General features: G+C 47.3%; 1 long non-coding RNA gene across 2 annotated transcripts in view; it reads left to right on the forward strand.

Moving 5' to 3' along the window:
* Positions 1–1,505: 1,505 nt before the first annotated feature.
* The window catches only part of LOC144096893 (uncharacterized), a 112,119-nt gene continuing 97,872 nt past the window's right edge, over positions 1,506–15,752 (forward strand). For both annotated transcript variants that reach the window (XR_013306861.1, XR_013306862.1), the window contains exon 1: positions 1,506–1,684. This is a non-coding gene — a long non-coding RNA (uncharacterized LOC144096893). The remainder of the gene's footprint in view (positions 1,685–15,752) is intronic.

Below are 15,752 nucleotides of genomic sequence, written 5' to 3' on the forward strand. Positions count from 1 at the left end.
TAGCCTTCCCCTGTATGACCCGCGGAAGAAATTTTGCAGACACATGAAGTAATTTCTTGGACTTTCAATGAGTGAACTCACCCAAGTATGGCATTCCTCGATAGATGAATATAAACAAAACTCGGTTATGGCAGTTTCAGACTGATACGCACCATTAAGAGATTTTACTGCCGAAAAATATCGTCGCTTACGCAGTAGTGGCCATCCCTTTGTGTGGGGTGTGCTGAGGACACGGTGATATACCCGCTGATGTCTCTAAGGGCACAGCGAACAATCATGTTCCATAGTGAGCAAGCATATATGAGCAGAGCAAACTTGCGCTGACCAACCTGCTGGGCTTGCCTTGGGAGCTTGCGTGGAGAGCTGAGGCGTGCACTTCCTTCCACAGCGCATTTCCTGCATTCGTTAGCCACGCTTTCACGAGACCTTAGCGAAGAGGGACATTGCTCTGGATGGTGGAATTTGGAGGTAAATATCTGCCGCCGACAATAATGAATCAGGCATTAGCAACTCCACGTGTCCCTTTGTGCTGCGGTTCCTTAGGCGGTGCGGGCTGGGCTACATTATTTTTCTTTATTTTTTTTCTCTGCCCACACTAATATATGTCCCTTTCCCGCGCGAAAGCGGACCTCACGAATTTGTCGCCGCACGATTACAACAGCTGATTAAACAGGGTGTTTCGCCTAACACTTTACAGAGTTATTAAAAATAGCTTTTTGAGTTAAAAGAGCGCTTTTTTCGGCATAGCCTTTCTAGCCATTTGATACATTAGAATACATCTAAGGCGTGCTAACTAGAAGAGTCATTAACTACTATTGAATGGTTAATTTTTAACTTTTACTGTTTGGCTCCTTAATTATTGAAAGGCGTGTAGCCCATCGTAAGGGATATCGATATCAGTTTTTAGAATTTAGAAAACGCGGTGGCCACCGGTGCTGTGGCCCAAGTTTTGGCTATTTCGATGAGTTACGTGCACTGGAGAGGTTGCTCTGCCGCCGAGCTTCTCGGAAACGTGTGTAATTTGGCACGATTTAGACGGAACTTGCTGGGTCACAGCGCCCAGGGTAACCGCATCTTTGAAATTCTAAAAGCTGATATGGATATTAGTTGCGGTGGATTACGGCTCTCAATGCTTAAGGAGCCTAACAGTAACAGTTAAGAAGATAACTAATAAATGTTAGTTAACAAGCCTGCTAGATAGCACGTCTTAGCTGTATTCTGATGTACTACACCGCTGATAGTGCTATGTCGAAATAAGGGCTCTTCTGAATCAAAAAGCCTGTTTTTAAAAAAGTGTGTAAACTCTTAAGCGTGGGTATTCTCACCCTAAGCACGTGGCAAATAACCCTCCCTTCGTCCAGAAAAAAAAAAAAAAGAAATCACGGGGTGGCTACGGATGCGTAGCGCGAATATTTTTCAGCCTTTTTTGGCGCGGGAGAAGTGCAGAATTTCACTTCTTCTTCTTCTACGTGATTCCATGGCTCGTATAGGTGACGCCACGAGTCACGTCAGTCTGCGGTGCGGATGCCGACGCCACTGCAAAATCGGAGCAAGGGCTATAGTAGCCGCTAACACTGTGAGACTTGAGTGTAGTGTTTACTGCTAGTTGCTCGAGAAGAACCGGCAGCGGTGTGTACTGGAGGTGCAGCGAGGAACGAACAGGCGAGCAGAGGCCGACGGCCAAGTGAGTGGCTTCCGCGTTGGCGAAGCTGCTGACTCCGCATTCACGGGGCGCCCTTTGCTCCTCCTTTCTCTGGCGTCTTTCTGAGGTGCAGCCGTGAGATGCGCGATTGTTCCCCTTTTCGGCGATGGGAAATATTGCGTTACATGGTTTCATGCGGGAAACAGTATATTGCCAGAGATTAATCTCAATTCTTCTCACGACTGACACGTTTCCTGTTACCAGTTGCAGAACTGCATCCCGTTCCTATTTTGCTCCAGTCGCTGATCGTCGACCTTCTGCGCTCGCTCGGACGACCGGCAGAGCGTTCGAATTTTTTAGTCTTGTCGCGGTTCACTACTCGGTGTCGCCCGCGTTAATGGTTGGCTGTGCCCATCGTGCAGCCCATGGGACTGCGATGCACAGTTGCAAACCATGTTAAAGAGAACGGCCAGCGCTCATTAGCGAAAACGACGATGCACAAGGCCGAAAGGTTTCGCGTTGTTTGGTTAGAGGGGCAGAAGCAGCGAAGAGAAAGCACTGCCTGCAAATGCAAAGGTTGTAGAAAAACGCTCTGATCCCACCGTGATTAGCTTCTCCTCTTGCTTGACGCCTCTCTTGGATGCTTTGCCCATTCACTCTTGGGGCAGCATCGAGGACACGCTTTCTACGTGAGGGAGCAGCACAGCGCCGAGAAAAAAAGTCTACTTGTTTAAGCAGGCAAAGCCGCAGCGGCAACAATGAGCACCATGTTTTAGTAAATTGGCTGCAAATTTGCAGAGGAGGAGAAGTCGAGCACGGTCACCATGCCAGGGACCGAAGGGTAACTAAGGGAGCTTTCCTGTGCCAGCAGGACCGCGATGACGATAAAACAGCCCATAGAAAAACCAATTAAAGAGAGATAAACACAGGGAGACCGAAATGCAGTAACATTATCTCGGGTTCTTCCTCTGTCTGTGCTTATTTGTCGCACAGCCTTCGTTTTCTTGGTAGGGATAAAAGGCAGAAGTACACGGGCTCCAGGAGTGTACCAGGACCTTTCTATTCTTTTTGACTGTTGTCATAATGCTGTAAAAAACCGCAGCCTCACACTAATTTGCTTTTGTAGCGATAGCAAAATTACGGTAGCGTTTCGAGCCTTCAGCGTGGCGGCGCCGGCACCCTGTGGCTGATCACGTGGTTGGTCACGTGCCCAGCCTCGTGGTGCGGAGCAGCTGATGCTGCCGGCGGCGCGGCGCTCCGGCGAAACCGAGCTACCACAGCTGTGTGCATGCGCCGTGTCAAGTGGAACGAAGATTAAGAAGGAACGCCCAGCGAAACGGAGCGGCGAAAGGCTGACTTTGCGGTTCGACTGAGCGAGTTCCACTCGGCCAGCTGTAGCTATCGCGTCACTCCAGGTTTAACCAGAGCTTAACTACGGCCAATTTTTGTGGGCTGTGCGATTTTTTTTTAGAGCAGATCAGCATGCTGTAGCTAAAGAAAAGTTTTGGTCGTTTATGATCTTGAGTTACCAATAAAGCTCCCTCCCAAGTACTTGCATCTTTCAAATAGCACTATTTTTACTCGGATGTGCAATTTTTTCCTGCGAAAAATTCAAGAATTGTCAGGTCATTGCGTCGTCTCGAAACACGTTCATGAATACTAAATAAATATTGCCGCGAGTCTTTGTAGTGTTTATTCATTCTTCAAAGCTGCCAGCACGCCGTTTTATCGCTTTGTTTGCGATGCAATACGCGACCAGATTTATCTCGATTGATCGCATCCAGGGTAGAGCTGATTCTACGTTGGTCCAGAATGCTCTAGTAACTTTGCACGCTTTATCTCGAAAGTTCGCTATCAGCTTTAAATTGAGCACGGCCAACAGCGGCGGGGATTTTCTTCGACGACTGGCGAGCGCGCTTGTTGCTACTCCACCACCGAGTGATTCATTCAATTGTGGGCGCAAGTCAGCCCAAATGAAGAGTTTTGTTTAGACGCCATTTTCGCTGTCTTTTTGTTCTCGGGACCGCAGTCATAACTTGGTGACAATGTAATAATTAATATATATTTATTAATGCGATAACATAAGGGTCCGTCTCTCAAACATTTCCTCCTTCTCTGTCACGAAATTACCTGTTGCTCGAGAGAGGTCACGTGGCGTTGTAACGTCATCACAACCTGCCCACCGGACTACGTGGAAAGTGCTCACTGTGGCAAGTGGTAGTTAAGTTAATGATTGGCCTGGAGAGGTCATGTGTCCTTACCTCGTCATCCCAACCTGGTCACCATGACATGTAGCAACCTGCCCTTCCGTGGCACGTTTCAATGAAGTTAATTCAAATAAATTGAATGCATTTACCTCCTGACCACAGTGGCGCTGAGCATGAACTTTGCGGAAGCTTGGGCAAAGCAACCTGGCTCTTTCAAGCCCCACCGGCGGCTGTGCCTTAAAACAACCACCTGCCGGGGCCATGGCGCATCCCCTGACCATAGCACCGCAAATAAACCAGGCTTGTAGTGTCCGCTTTATAACATCCACTATGCCCTTCAGCGAAATATAAAAAAGTTTGCACTCTCCAAGATTGCGGACACAAAATAACGCTCACCTTTACAGTGTGGGCGCGGCAGCCCACTCGCCGCCCCCCCCCCCCCCCCCCTCCCTACCACGCTGATGGGTGCTACTTTGTGCTCGCTGCAATGCCGCGTTGTGCCCTTTCCCCATGCATTCCTGTAGGGTTAACATTTCCGGGTTGACAGTACCACGCCTTGACCTCAATACTCAAGAAGCGACAGCCCAGAGGAGCGAACTGATTCATACCTTGTGGACTAGCTGAATTCGACACAACACAGAAATCTTCCTGCACTGCGTCGCGCACACGGCCGCCGCGAAGCGAAATTTCTTTCCGGCGTCGCGATGGCCTGTCTGCAGTCTAGCACTGTTTATATCAACGCTGAAAGTTTGCCAGGCGGCGTCCGTGTGCGACGTATTGCATACAGCAGAGTATGTGTCGACGCAGTGTTCCTTTGATCTAGTTCGAGAGCCGCTCTCTCCGTTCACCTTCTATAGCACTGCCTCCTCCTACCTGCGCTCCGGTTCGCTACGTAGTAACACTTGATGTTCGCATCACAACTGCATCGTACAGGAAGGGGATCTTTGCTTTAAGAGCTACCGCCCTAAAAGTTACGAGTGTAAATTAGGCAACCTACTTGCTAGTTAAATACAATTGCTAAACGGGCGGGACTAGTTAACATGACTAGCCTGTTTTCCGATGAGCGGCAACACGGGTATGAAGACGCAGAATTCATTCATTCATTCATTCATTCATTCATTCATTCATTTCCTCAAAGGTCTCTAACGAGATATTACATGAGAGAGTGGGTGGTAATGGCAAGCAAAGATAATAAATTATGATGAGAGGTTCTCGATGAGCCGCTTGAATGCTTGTGGTTTTTTGATAGTGGCAACTTCGGTGGGCAGGCCATTCCAGTCTCGTGCTGTACGTAGGAAAAATGATTGTTGAAAGGTCACAGTATGGGCTTTTGGGGGATACTCTGTTTTCTGATGGCGAAAGCGGGCGATGCGATGGGCTCTTTTTATGTAGGGGTGATCAAAAGGCAAGGAATGGAAAAATTTATGAAAAAGGTTAACACGTGCTATTCTGCGGCGCGCAGCTAGGGGGGGGGGGGTAGTTTTATTTGCGCTTTTAGTGCGGAGATGCTGGCATTGTAGGAATAATTAGACAGAATGAAGCGTATGGCGCGATTCTGAACCGACTCGAGGGCGTTAGTAAGATTATTGCAGTGCGGGTCAAAAATAGCATTAGCATACCCAAGCTTGGGTCGCATAAAAGTTTAAAAAGCAAGCTGTTGATATTGAAGGTGGAGCGAGCGAAAGGTTATAACGTAAATAGCCTAACGCACGGTTAGCAGAATTTATTATGTGGTTAACATGACAAGTCCAAGTTAGGTTGCGGGAGATATGCACACCGAGATATTTGAATGTTTCAGATGTTGCAATATTCATGTTATTGATAGTATAATTGGGCTCAACGTAATTACGACGACGGTGAATAGACATTAACACGGTTTTAGAAGCATTTAACGACATCAGCCAAGATTTACACCAGTCCTGTATGTGAGTAAGCTCCGTTTGTAATGCCAAATGATCGACAGAGTTAGTAATTGCTCAGTAAATGACACAATCATCCGCGAAGAGTCGGATATTAGAAGAAATATTACAAGGTAGGTCATTAATATATATCAAGAATAGGAGCGGCCCAAATACGGTACATTGCGATACGCCTGACAACACCGGTGATAAGGACGAAGGGTGTGAGTTAGCATATACGAATCGCTGGCGGTTAGTTAAAAACCCTCGAATCCTGTTTAGACCGTATGGATGAAGATTAAGACGTGATAACTTTAACAAGAGATGACCATGGGGGCCCTTATCGAACGCGTTTTTGAAGTCTAAAAATAATGCGTCAGTCGGAATGTTGCTATCTAGGTTTAAATGTAAGTCGTGCAGGAAAAGAGCAAGTTGAGTGTCACAGGAATGATTTTTGCAAAAACCATGCTGACTTGGGTGAAAAATAGTGACGGATTTTAGGAAGTTAGCAATATGCGAGCATAATACAGGTTCAATTATTTCAGAAGATACGCTTGTTATGGAAATGGGGCAGTAGTTACTCGGTGTTGATCAGCTTCCTTCCTTGACGACTGGGATGACCTTGCCCACCTGTCAGTCATGTGGAAGTGAACCGGTGTTGAGTGAATCCTGGAACATAAGTGATAAGAAAAGTCTACACGTATGTTTGGTATTTTTCAGCACTTTCGCGTTTATAGAGTCCACACCGGTGGATGACGAGTTGTGCAGTGATTCAGTTACTTTGACAATGCCGATGGGATCAAATTTGATGTTTTGCATGAGAGGATGCGTAAAGTATGGCAGATCAGGAAAACGGTCAAGTGGTTCATTAGTAAAAAACAAACAAACTAAACGCTGTGTTTAGACAATCTGCAACATCTGTGCTAGGAATCGGAGATTCAGAACTATTAATAAGTGTGATCTCATTACGCTGATAAGCGCTGATAGCTTTCTAAAATCGCTGTGGGTTAGTCTGCAGTATGGATGGTAAATTAGTGAAAAAAAACTTCTGTTTAGTTTGTGCGGTTAGTCTGTCATATTCATTCGCGGCTGCGTAATACTTCTGCCATATGCAAGGAGAGTTAGTTGCTTTGGCCGACCGAAACAGGCGTTCTTTTTTTTGTTATTTAGTCTCTTTAGGCTTACATTAAACCATGGTGATGTTATCCTTTCATTTATTGTAATGGTGCAAATGTACACACGTAGAAGTCGGCGCATCTCTGTTTTGAAACGCAACCAGTTGGACTCGATAGAATTTTGTGAAAAGTTAGCTGCGAACGTGTCGAAATATTCTGATAATTCGCGATTCATGCTGACGTATAGTCTCCTTTATCATAAAGCGTTAGTGTTTTCTATTTTTTTGTTTCTTAAGTTCGTTGCAATAAAAACAAGTATGTATCGTCAGATGGTCCCTCAAACCGCGCAACATGGTGATAGGAGTAATGTTATCAGGATGCGCAGTTAATACGAGATCAAGAAGCCATCTCTACAGCTCTAAAATCTGATTTTATTAACTCTTGGTGCCGATCGCTGAAGCAGCCTGTGCAATTACTTGTGCCTCACTAAAGAAAACTGTCAGCGGTCGTGTTGCTGGATCCTTTGCTGCTCTATGGTTAGCGCTGTCGCAGGCATAGCCTTCTACCACGGTGCAACAGAACTAATCAAAATTTACTGTGGCGCATATTTCTCCGAATTCCTCGATCGAAAGAAGGCGGCGAAATTTGCTCTTTATTCAGCAGAACAAGAGCAAAACCAGAGCGAATAATTTCTGCAATACAACCGCCGGCCGTTGCGATTACTGCGTCTTCCGGCGCTAAGCGTCGTGAGCGAAGCCTTCCCCCTGCGGTAGCAAAGGGAATATTATGGCCCAGCTGCCGCCACAACGATTTCCGAGATGTACTTCCGGATGGGATCCCACTTCGGATGGCTCCGCGTGGAATCACAACGGGCGTGCGCCTCCGAGCAGCGGCGTGTCCTCTCTGTTTTGTTCTGACAGAAAGAAATTGCGAGCATGGGCGGCGATACGAAGTGATATGCGCAGTGAGCGTCTGCTGCTGAAGACTCGATCCACCGTGGGCGCAGTCGTCCGCCAGCTGGTTCCGGCCGGGAAGAAAAGACCAGCGCTGTGAGGAAGGCCGCTTCCTCCGCTACGGCCATCTGCCGAGTCCGAGTGCTCCATGAGGAAGGCAATAAGCAGGGGAAATGACTCATGAATATAGAATGTACCCTATACCTTTTCTCATTTCTGGACAGTTGGGACGGTGAGTTGAATTGCGGCATCCGAATATGCTGGTAAATAATTCCGTGACGAGACTGTTAGTCCGAACTCTCTGAAAGGTGTGTGCTTGTTTCGTGTTCAGTGACTCGTGCGGCTGAGAGAACATTGTGCGGTTTCCACGGATGTTGAATTCAATTCGATTCAAGGATTATTTTCTTCTTCATATATTCGCGAACACGTTGAAATAATTGTTTGAACCCTTTGCCGACGGCTAGTAAATGGGTTCACTTCAGGCGTGCAAGTAAAGAGGCATCTGCAACCGCAAATGTAAGGCAACGAATCGAAACTAATAACTATGCAAATGAAAACAGCCAATAATAAAACAACGGGTAATGTCTCATAGATAACAACCGCACAAGAATAGCGCTACATATACATGCGAGGTGCAATGCATGAATAGCTGAAAAATACTTACCCCTGTCGTTACGATTGTCGGAAGCGAAGCGTGCGTCCCGCGGAATATTCTCCCTCGAACAGTTTGCAGGCAACGTGAAGACGGCTGGTCCCGCGTGCGCGTCTAATACAAGGTGGCCAGTGCCGCGAGGTGCCGAACCACGGTCGCAGTTGGTTATTGTCCTGCAGAGGTACCCAGAATTTTCACAACAAATCCCGCGCTGCGCACAAGAGCTCATGGCTTGCTACGTAAAGGACAACCCCAGATGTCAGTTCCTTCAGATGTCTCTATAGATTGCATATATTCGCGAATTCACCAATTCATGCCGCACCTAGTGGTGCAGGCAAGAAACGGAGAGTTCCAGGAGGTCCTGAAGCAGACGCTCCTCGCCAGCCAAATAGAAACACGTTTACATAACGTTCTTAGAGCCGCAAAAACCGAAAAAAGCGAACGGGGAACCGTATCGGCCCTGTTCCGCAGTCCGTGTCAGCGCAGTGACACATCACTCTATAAATCATCTTCGCGTTGAAACGACCGGCGCCGCAGGATTGGCCGTATTGAGATTCTCACACCGGCAGTACTATTTTAGCTGGTTCTGGTGGTAGGATTTCGTCTTTCCTTTGTATCTAATACCTCCTCCCAAAGTTACTAAGGTGCGGAACTCGTGCGCAGCTGCTGTGCTCGTAGTTGCCTTTGCTATCGCAACGTCGACGCGCATAAACGACTGCGACAGCTGGGATCAGAACGCACTTCAAGCTCGGGCTGTTAAGTTAAAGCTATCGCTAAATGCGTCTTGGGAAGCAATTCGTGGTTGTCGGCTTTTTTCGCCGCATCTTTTCTCAACGGGTCAGCCTGGGCACCGGGCTCAATATCAGACCGCGTGCGTTACTGCGAGTTGCACGATTTCCCGCGTAATGCTGTACCAGTCACGCCTTCTGAGTGAGCCATGCCGATTGTGCCGCCAGTGTTAAGAAAGGATGGTGCCGTTAGGATTTGCGGTGAATTTATAATTACTCTAAATCCTCTTTTTTAATTATAACAGTATTCAAGTGACGAGCTATTTGCAACCAAAGATTTAAACTAAAATTCTCCAGCACGCTCCATTTATGCGATGCATATGATAAGGCTGTGCTCGACGAAGATCTATGAGCACGCACCGTGGGCTCTTTTGTCAGAACAGATTTGTAGTCGCCTCAGTGGCAAGCATTTTCCAGCCGCGAATTGACACCACCCTGACCGGCTTATCAGGATTTCAGGCTTACATGGATGACATCATGATATCGGAATAAAACGAAGAAGGCTTGTACCTCTCGTACAACAACACTTTTGAGAATGCGACGAAAAGCTACGACTCGACTGACGCAAGTTCGGCTAATAGTTGGTCACTTGTATGGAACTATGAACCAACCGAGGTGGTCTGCGTCCAATTAAAAGAAAAAAGTGTGAACGCAATCATGAAGGCTAAGGAAACAATTAGTGTTGGTGAATTACGTTCGTTTTGCGGCGATGCTGACATAATATTCCAAGCCTTTGACTTACAGTTCGTATCTGCCAACAACCCCGCATACATCGCTTAAGTAGAAAAGGGCAGCCGCGCAGAAGGCAGCATTTGTTGCAGCTACGGTGAAGGTAAAACCGTGCCATGGAAAATGGCTGACTCGACAGAACGTGGTCATAGAGAGCTCCGTTAAGGATGCCAGGCGTCTGCGATGTGGCGTCGAGGAACACGATCCGGCGCGCAGCTCATCGCTGTCCGCCACGTAATGCGCGCCTGCATTGCTGGGCCGAAGTAAATCACGTGGTTAGGCGCAGGCTGGAAAGCTCGAGCGAGCGGCGGGGAGTCATGTGGTTGCCACATCTGCGCCGCACCCCCGCTTAGAGGCCAAACCCCGGCGCGACATGACCTTCAGCTTGGTACGCGAGGAGAAGAGCATTCGCTCTAGAAGACAGATGATAGTGCAGACTTTCAACTGGTTTTATTTTATCCAAAGAGGCGACATTTAAAGCCCGTCAGTAGAACAAACAATTCCAATCGCAAAGTTAACATGCTCGGGGTATCGATGATGAACCAAGTGCACCAGAAGCGGTGAGAAGTCGGAACCTGACCACCTAAAAATTCAAGCTCTTTCCTTGAAGCTGACACCGTTCTCACCCCTCTTGGAATTTAGTAGGATTAGATCACTTCTGCTCCCGTCTTGGTCTTTCTTTTGAGTATAACTAAGTATTTCCTAGATGTGGTCAACTGCTACGGCTTTCGCACGTTTTACAGTGTCGAGGCAGATTATTGCCGCCAGTGGTGCGAAAGGATCGCTTGTGTCCCGCTCGTTGAAACACCGGCAAGTTTAGCCAATGTGCACCTGCCCCGCAACGTAGAGATATCTCATAGATTAATTCTCAAGCTCATTTAATCAACTTTGCCTGAAGGTGCTTTTTACACGTGCATGTTCCCTTTTTTCCTTTTGGAACTAGGCGGCACAGATTTTCAGCTTTTAGGGCGCAGAGAAAACACCACAAATCCCATATCTACCGGCCGCATTCTAAATGCTATGGCAAAGACAATGAAAATGTGGTATATATGACAAACGGTGGTGCTTGCACTGAGCATTGGACTTTTCTTTCTCTAGTTTTCAGCTTCTGAAGCAGGCTTTCGCACGTGCTTTCAATTAAATGCTCATGGTAGCCTCTAGTCTCTCGACCTGACATCGGCTCAGATTTACTACACCGACGAGGCAGGGCACTGTCGTTTTTCGGCAGACAGAGACCCTGATCCGCGCCCAGCGGGGATTAAGAAGGCTCCTAATAACGTGCCCAGCTTTCTCCTCCTGTGGATATCCAATAGCACTTCGCCGGGGAATCGAATTCTCGGCTCTCGTCTTTAGTGCTTTGATTTCACAATCCCCCTCGAACAGAGGGCAGCCGCTCGGAAAACCACCGGGGCTTCCTTGTCCGGGAAATCTTGAGAATTCAACTGCTTGCGTCCACTGGTGCAATGGGCCATGAATTGTGAGGCGTCATGTAAAATTACGCCTGCTAAAGCTCGCTGGAAGAGCAAACTTGAATGACAAAGTATGAACACGTTTGCCGCCTGTTGTTAAAAAAAAGAAGCAAGTTTTGAAGGCCACAATCCAGCGACCAATTGGTAACAAAATAAAAAAAGTGAGTGAAACGAAGGGCGTGCTATTCTAAGTTTTGCAGATTCTTATTAACTCTTTTAGACGCTATGTACACAGCTGTGACCATGGCGGAGAGTCTGCTTTTGCAGAGTCGGCTGCACTGTGCATAGATTTCTTTCTTTTATACGAACTGAACACTCTTGGAATTGCGACTTACATTGGTTGATGCAGCGAGCGCCATAAATAACTTTCAGCTTTGTACCAAGTGCTTGCACGTAGCCATCAAATATGTTTTTATCTTTTTTTGGGTGTTTCGAGCTTTATGTCTGGCTCTCGCACTTGGGTCCTGCATTAGCTTTGATTTATTTGATGCTTCAAGAGTTCTCTCCATTTTGCTTTAGCGCCACCAGTACTCTCGTACCTAGAAGCAAGAAATTACGAAACGGGAGGGTGACGGAGACTGTCATCCGCACATTAAACAGGGAAGAGGAGGACCCAGAGAACTGCTTCTGCTCGTTTGGGCTCCAGCTCACCAGGGAGGATACAAGGAGGCTCATTCGGTCGCCCGACGTCTCACTTACCGGTCGGCCCCTGGAACCTTGCAAGTCACCGAAACTATAACAGCAGAGAGGATATGCGCGCATACCAGGGGATCACAATATACTACAGACTGTGCTCACCCTGCCTCAGAGGATATAAACACGTATACACCTTCGCTTGTTTTTGTATCTTTGCAGACTGTTTCTGGGATATCGAGCATCGAAAAGAAAGCTACGGTGGCCTGACGAATGCAACTGCCGTATAAAGTTCGCTTGTTCTCCGGAGTAGCGTGCCTGATCCAACACTTGCAGGAGCCTATACTATGTGTGCAATCAACGAAGAGTCTCCAAAAATGAATGTTACCAGGTGTCTGCTCAAGGCAGAGTTGCGTAAAACCTTTGTCTTCAGGATCTGCTCTGAAGGAATTGGCCTCATTTCCAAATGACTGTGAAGCGATCTCACGTTCCTTGTTCTTTGTTTAAAATGTCAGATTTGGCTGTGGTCAAAAGACCCACAGGGTACAACTCTTCCATACAGCAAGCCCGTAACACAATGCGCCGTCGTCGTCTTCTCGTGTTCCCATTTCCCCATCTCTTTTTCTTTCTCGGGTGCCACGCAGAAGTAGTGACTTTCCAGGCAAGCAGATGTGTTTTTTTTTAGCAGCGCAGAAATTTTATTTCTAGACTAGACTGAAAAAAAAAATAACTTCCGACCGCCGCCAAGGAGACGTCGAAGGGACCGCGCCAACGTGTCCTTTTGTTGGGGATCTCATTTCTCAAATTCTCAGAGACCATGTTACATTTCCAACTCATAAGAAAAAAGGGGGCCAACGTGACTTGTTTTTTCTTCCTTTGAGAAAGAAAGGAAGGACACGACATTGAAGAGAAAAAGGTGCTTCCAAAACAATCCGAAAGAATCTCTCTTCATGCGTGGGTCTTTCCGGCTGTGTTTGGCTCAAGACACAGGGCCGACTGCTTTCTTGCTGCACCCTCTAAAAGACGGTGTGAGGAAGCTGCTTTGGAATTCAAAGCCTGTCCACGTTCACTGCATTTGTATGATAGCTCAGAGCATTGGAAGCAGCGATTGGAATAAGAAAGCGAAAACTGGACAAGGCTAGGTTGAAGGTTGAGGGAGGAAACCGTTCTGCATCAAAACTAGGTGCTCCCTTACTTGTCCTCCATCCCTTCAGGTCTCAAATTTCGCTGCTGTTTGAAGCTACATGTCTTGAAAAGGCTGGCCTTACAAGTTCGCCTACACGATACCTAGAAGACTGCGTGGACTGGAATAGCTATGGACGGTGATGAAACCTAGTAATATAATTCCTTACACGACGTACAATGATAGGTCAACCGCAAAAACAACTGTTACCAGCAGACTAACGAGGCCCGTTGTGAAAATGAAATAAATTCGGGAAATAACAAAGAATAGTAGAGATTTCTGCCACAAGAGAAGTAGTACTGAAAGCTTCACATCGACTGAAAGAAAAGCATCACACTGCCTCGATGACGACTTACCGCATCCACACAGTTGCGGTAATGTCATCATTGAACATCTGCTTCAGATATTTTTTAGGCAATTCAGTTATATCGACAGACTGGCGGGCATTATTACCGAGAACTGGAAAATTATAATCATTGATGGGCATTATTGTGGGGGTTGGTATATACCACACATCTCGATTACGCATGTTATATGAGTGAACGCTTTTCTTTAATGCTGAAACATTCTTGCGAAAACCGTTATTGATCCTCGTGTTTTGCACGGATCGTGCATGGGCCGGCCGCAGCAAGTTATAGTTCCTGAACAACGGCTTCCGACGACGTCTGACTCTTAATTAAATACCGTGAGCCCCGTGTGGCTGAACCGAAGTGAGAAAAAGCAAAACCACCTTGAGGGGTATATAGCGCATAAAAAGACGAGGACAAATTCACCCAACAGTAAGTTTTAATGAGGCATAGCCATGCAGGTGTGTCCTTTGGAGAAGATGGCGCAAACGTAAACTACCCCAGCCCAACTATCATCATGTGCAGAGAAATCTACTGCACAGAAACCTTTCCCTCGCAATCACGAAATATTCCGGCCCTTAGCATGACGGAGCAAAAGACAAACGACCAGATTGCTTAGCGATTGTGGTAAACAGTAAATGATCAGTTTTAGAAGCGAGCGTGCCGCATACCCAACAATTAATAATAATAATTGGTTTTTTGGGGGAAAGGAAATGGCGCAGTATCTGTCTCATATATCGTTGGACACCTGAACCGCGCCGTCAGGGAAGGGATAAAAGAGGGAGTGAAAGAAGAAAGGAAGAATGAGGCCCCGTAGTGGATGGCTCTGGAATAATTGCGACCACCTGGGGATCTTTAACGTGCACTGACATCGCACAGCACACGGGCGCCTTAGCGTTTTTCCTCCATAAAAACGCAGCCGCCGCGGTCGGGTTCGAACCCGGGAACTGCCCAACAATTCTGGACAAAACCGTTTTTCGACGGCAAAGAGCTCGTGAACGCAATTTTTTCATATGTAGCAAGATTTCACTGCAACAATAAATTTGTCCGCATGCCTCCCTCTGGCAAGCTAAAATTTTGAAGCGAAAAGCTTCCCTACCCTAAGTAAAGCCGTCGTCGAGTAGGCCGGAGAACGACCTTGAAAGACCTTCAGCCCAATCAAGTTAGCCGTGAATGACCATATGTGGTACAGTTATGGTGTCAAATCCTTGACCCCTGACCTTGACCCATGACCTTTAGTTGACCTCTGACCTTCGACATTAGGTGACCTTTTGGTTGACTTTTTTGCGTTCAAAGGTGTCAAATTGCTCAGAATGGAAAGCCAATGTTTGCTGATGCTAAGTATCGGTCTCTATCGTCGTCCTAATAAAATAATCTTGCGAGAAAAACCTGACGAGTCGCATCCGCATCAGATGACGCACCAAACGGCGGCCGCTATCACGTCAACTCATAAGCTTAGCATAGGAGTCCTCCCACAATTTTGCTGTCTTCAAAAGCGTTCACCGTCGGTTTGCCACGGCAGTCTTAGCTGCTTAATGTGAGCGATGGAGAAACTTTAACGAAATATTTTATTCCACATCGCAAGAAGAACCATTACCTTCAATACCTCTTTAATGGTACCGTACAATTTTCCAATATTCATAACTTTTATCCATGAATGTGGGACATGGGTGGGCGTATGCTCCGCGGTCATGCTGGCGGTATGGCTCCCGCGGTCTTTTACGTTGCTTTCGCAGCCGTATGCGCAGACAGGCGCTGCAAGTGCGTTCACTGCAACACAAACGGCGAAGCGCAGAGAAGGAGTCCCCCAAGGTCTGTTCCGTGCTTTGCAGTGCGGAAGGAAGATTGGTGGTTGAATCAGGCACATTGAAACAGTAGTCACCCTACAAAGGAAAGGAATCAGCTGGCCATGCACGGCAACCATGCGCCAGTCCTCGCATGGCGCACGTGTCTAAAGAACGCAGCGCCGGACACCCTGCGCGAGTGAAGGCGGCGCATTCTACCTTTGTCGGCGGCAAGGGCGTTAAGGCTGGCTGGCTAACAGCCGCTCGAAGGCCCCGCTATATGTGCAGGGCACAGGCCTCAAAGAGGCCACCTAACATCGCCGCTTGAACGACGGCCTGTGTGCGCTGGCTT

Source organism: Amblyomma americanum, chromosome 7, assembly GCF_052857255.1.
Source record: "Amblyomma americanum isolate KBUSLIRL-KWMA chromosome 7, ASM5285725v1, whole genome shotgun sequence".
In the NCBI taxonomy this organism is placed as follows: domain Eukaryota; kingdom Metazoa; phylum Arthropoda; class Arachnida; order Ixodida; family Ixodidae; genus Amblyomma; species Amblyomma americanum.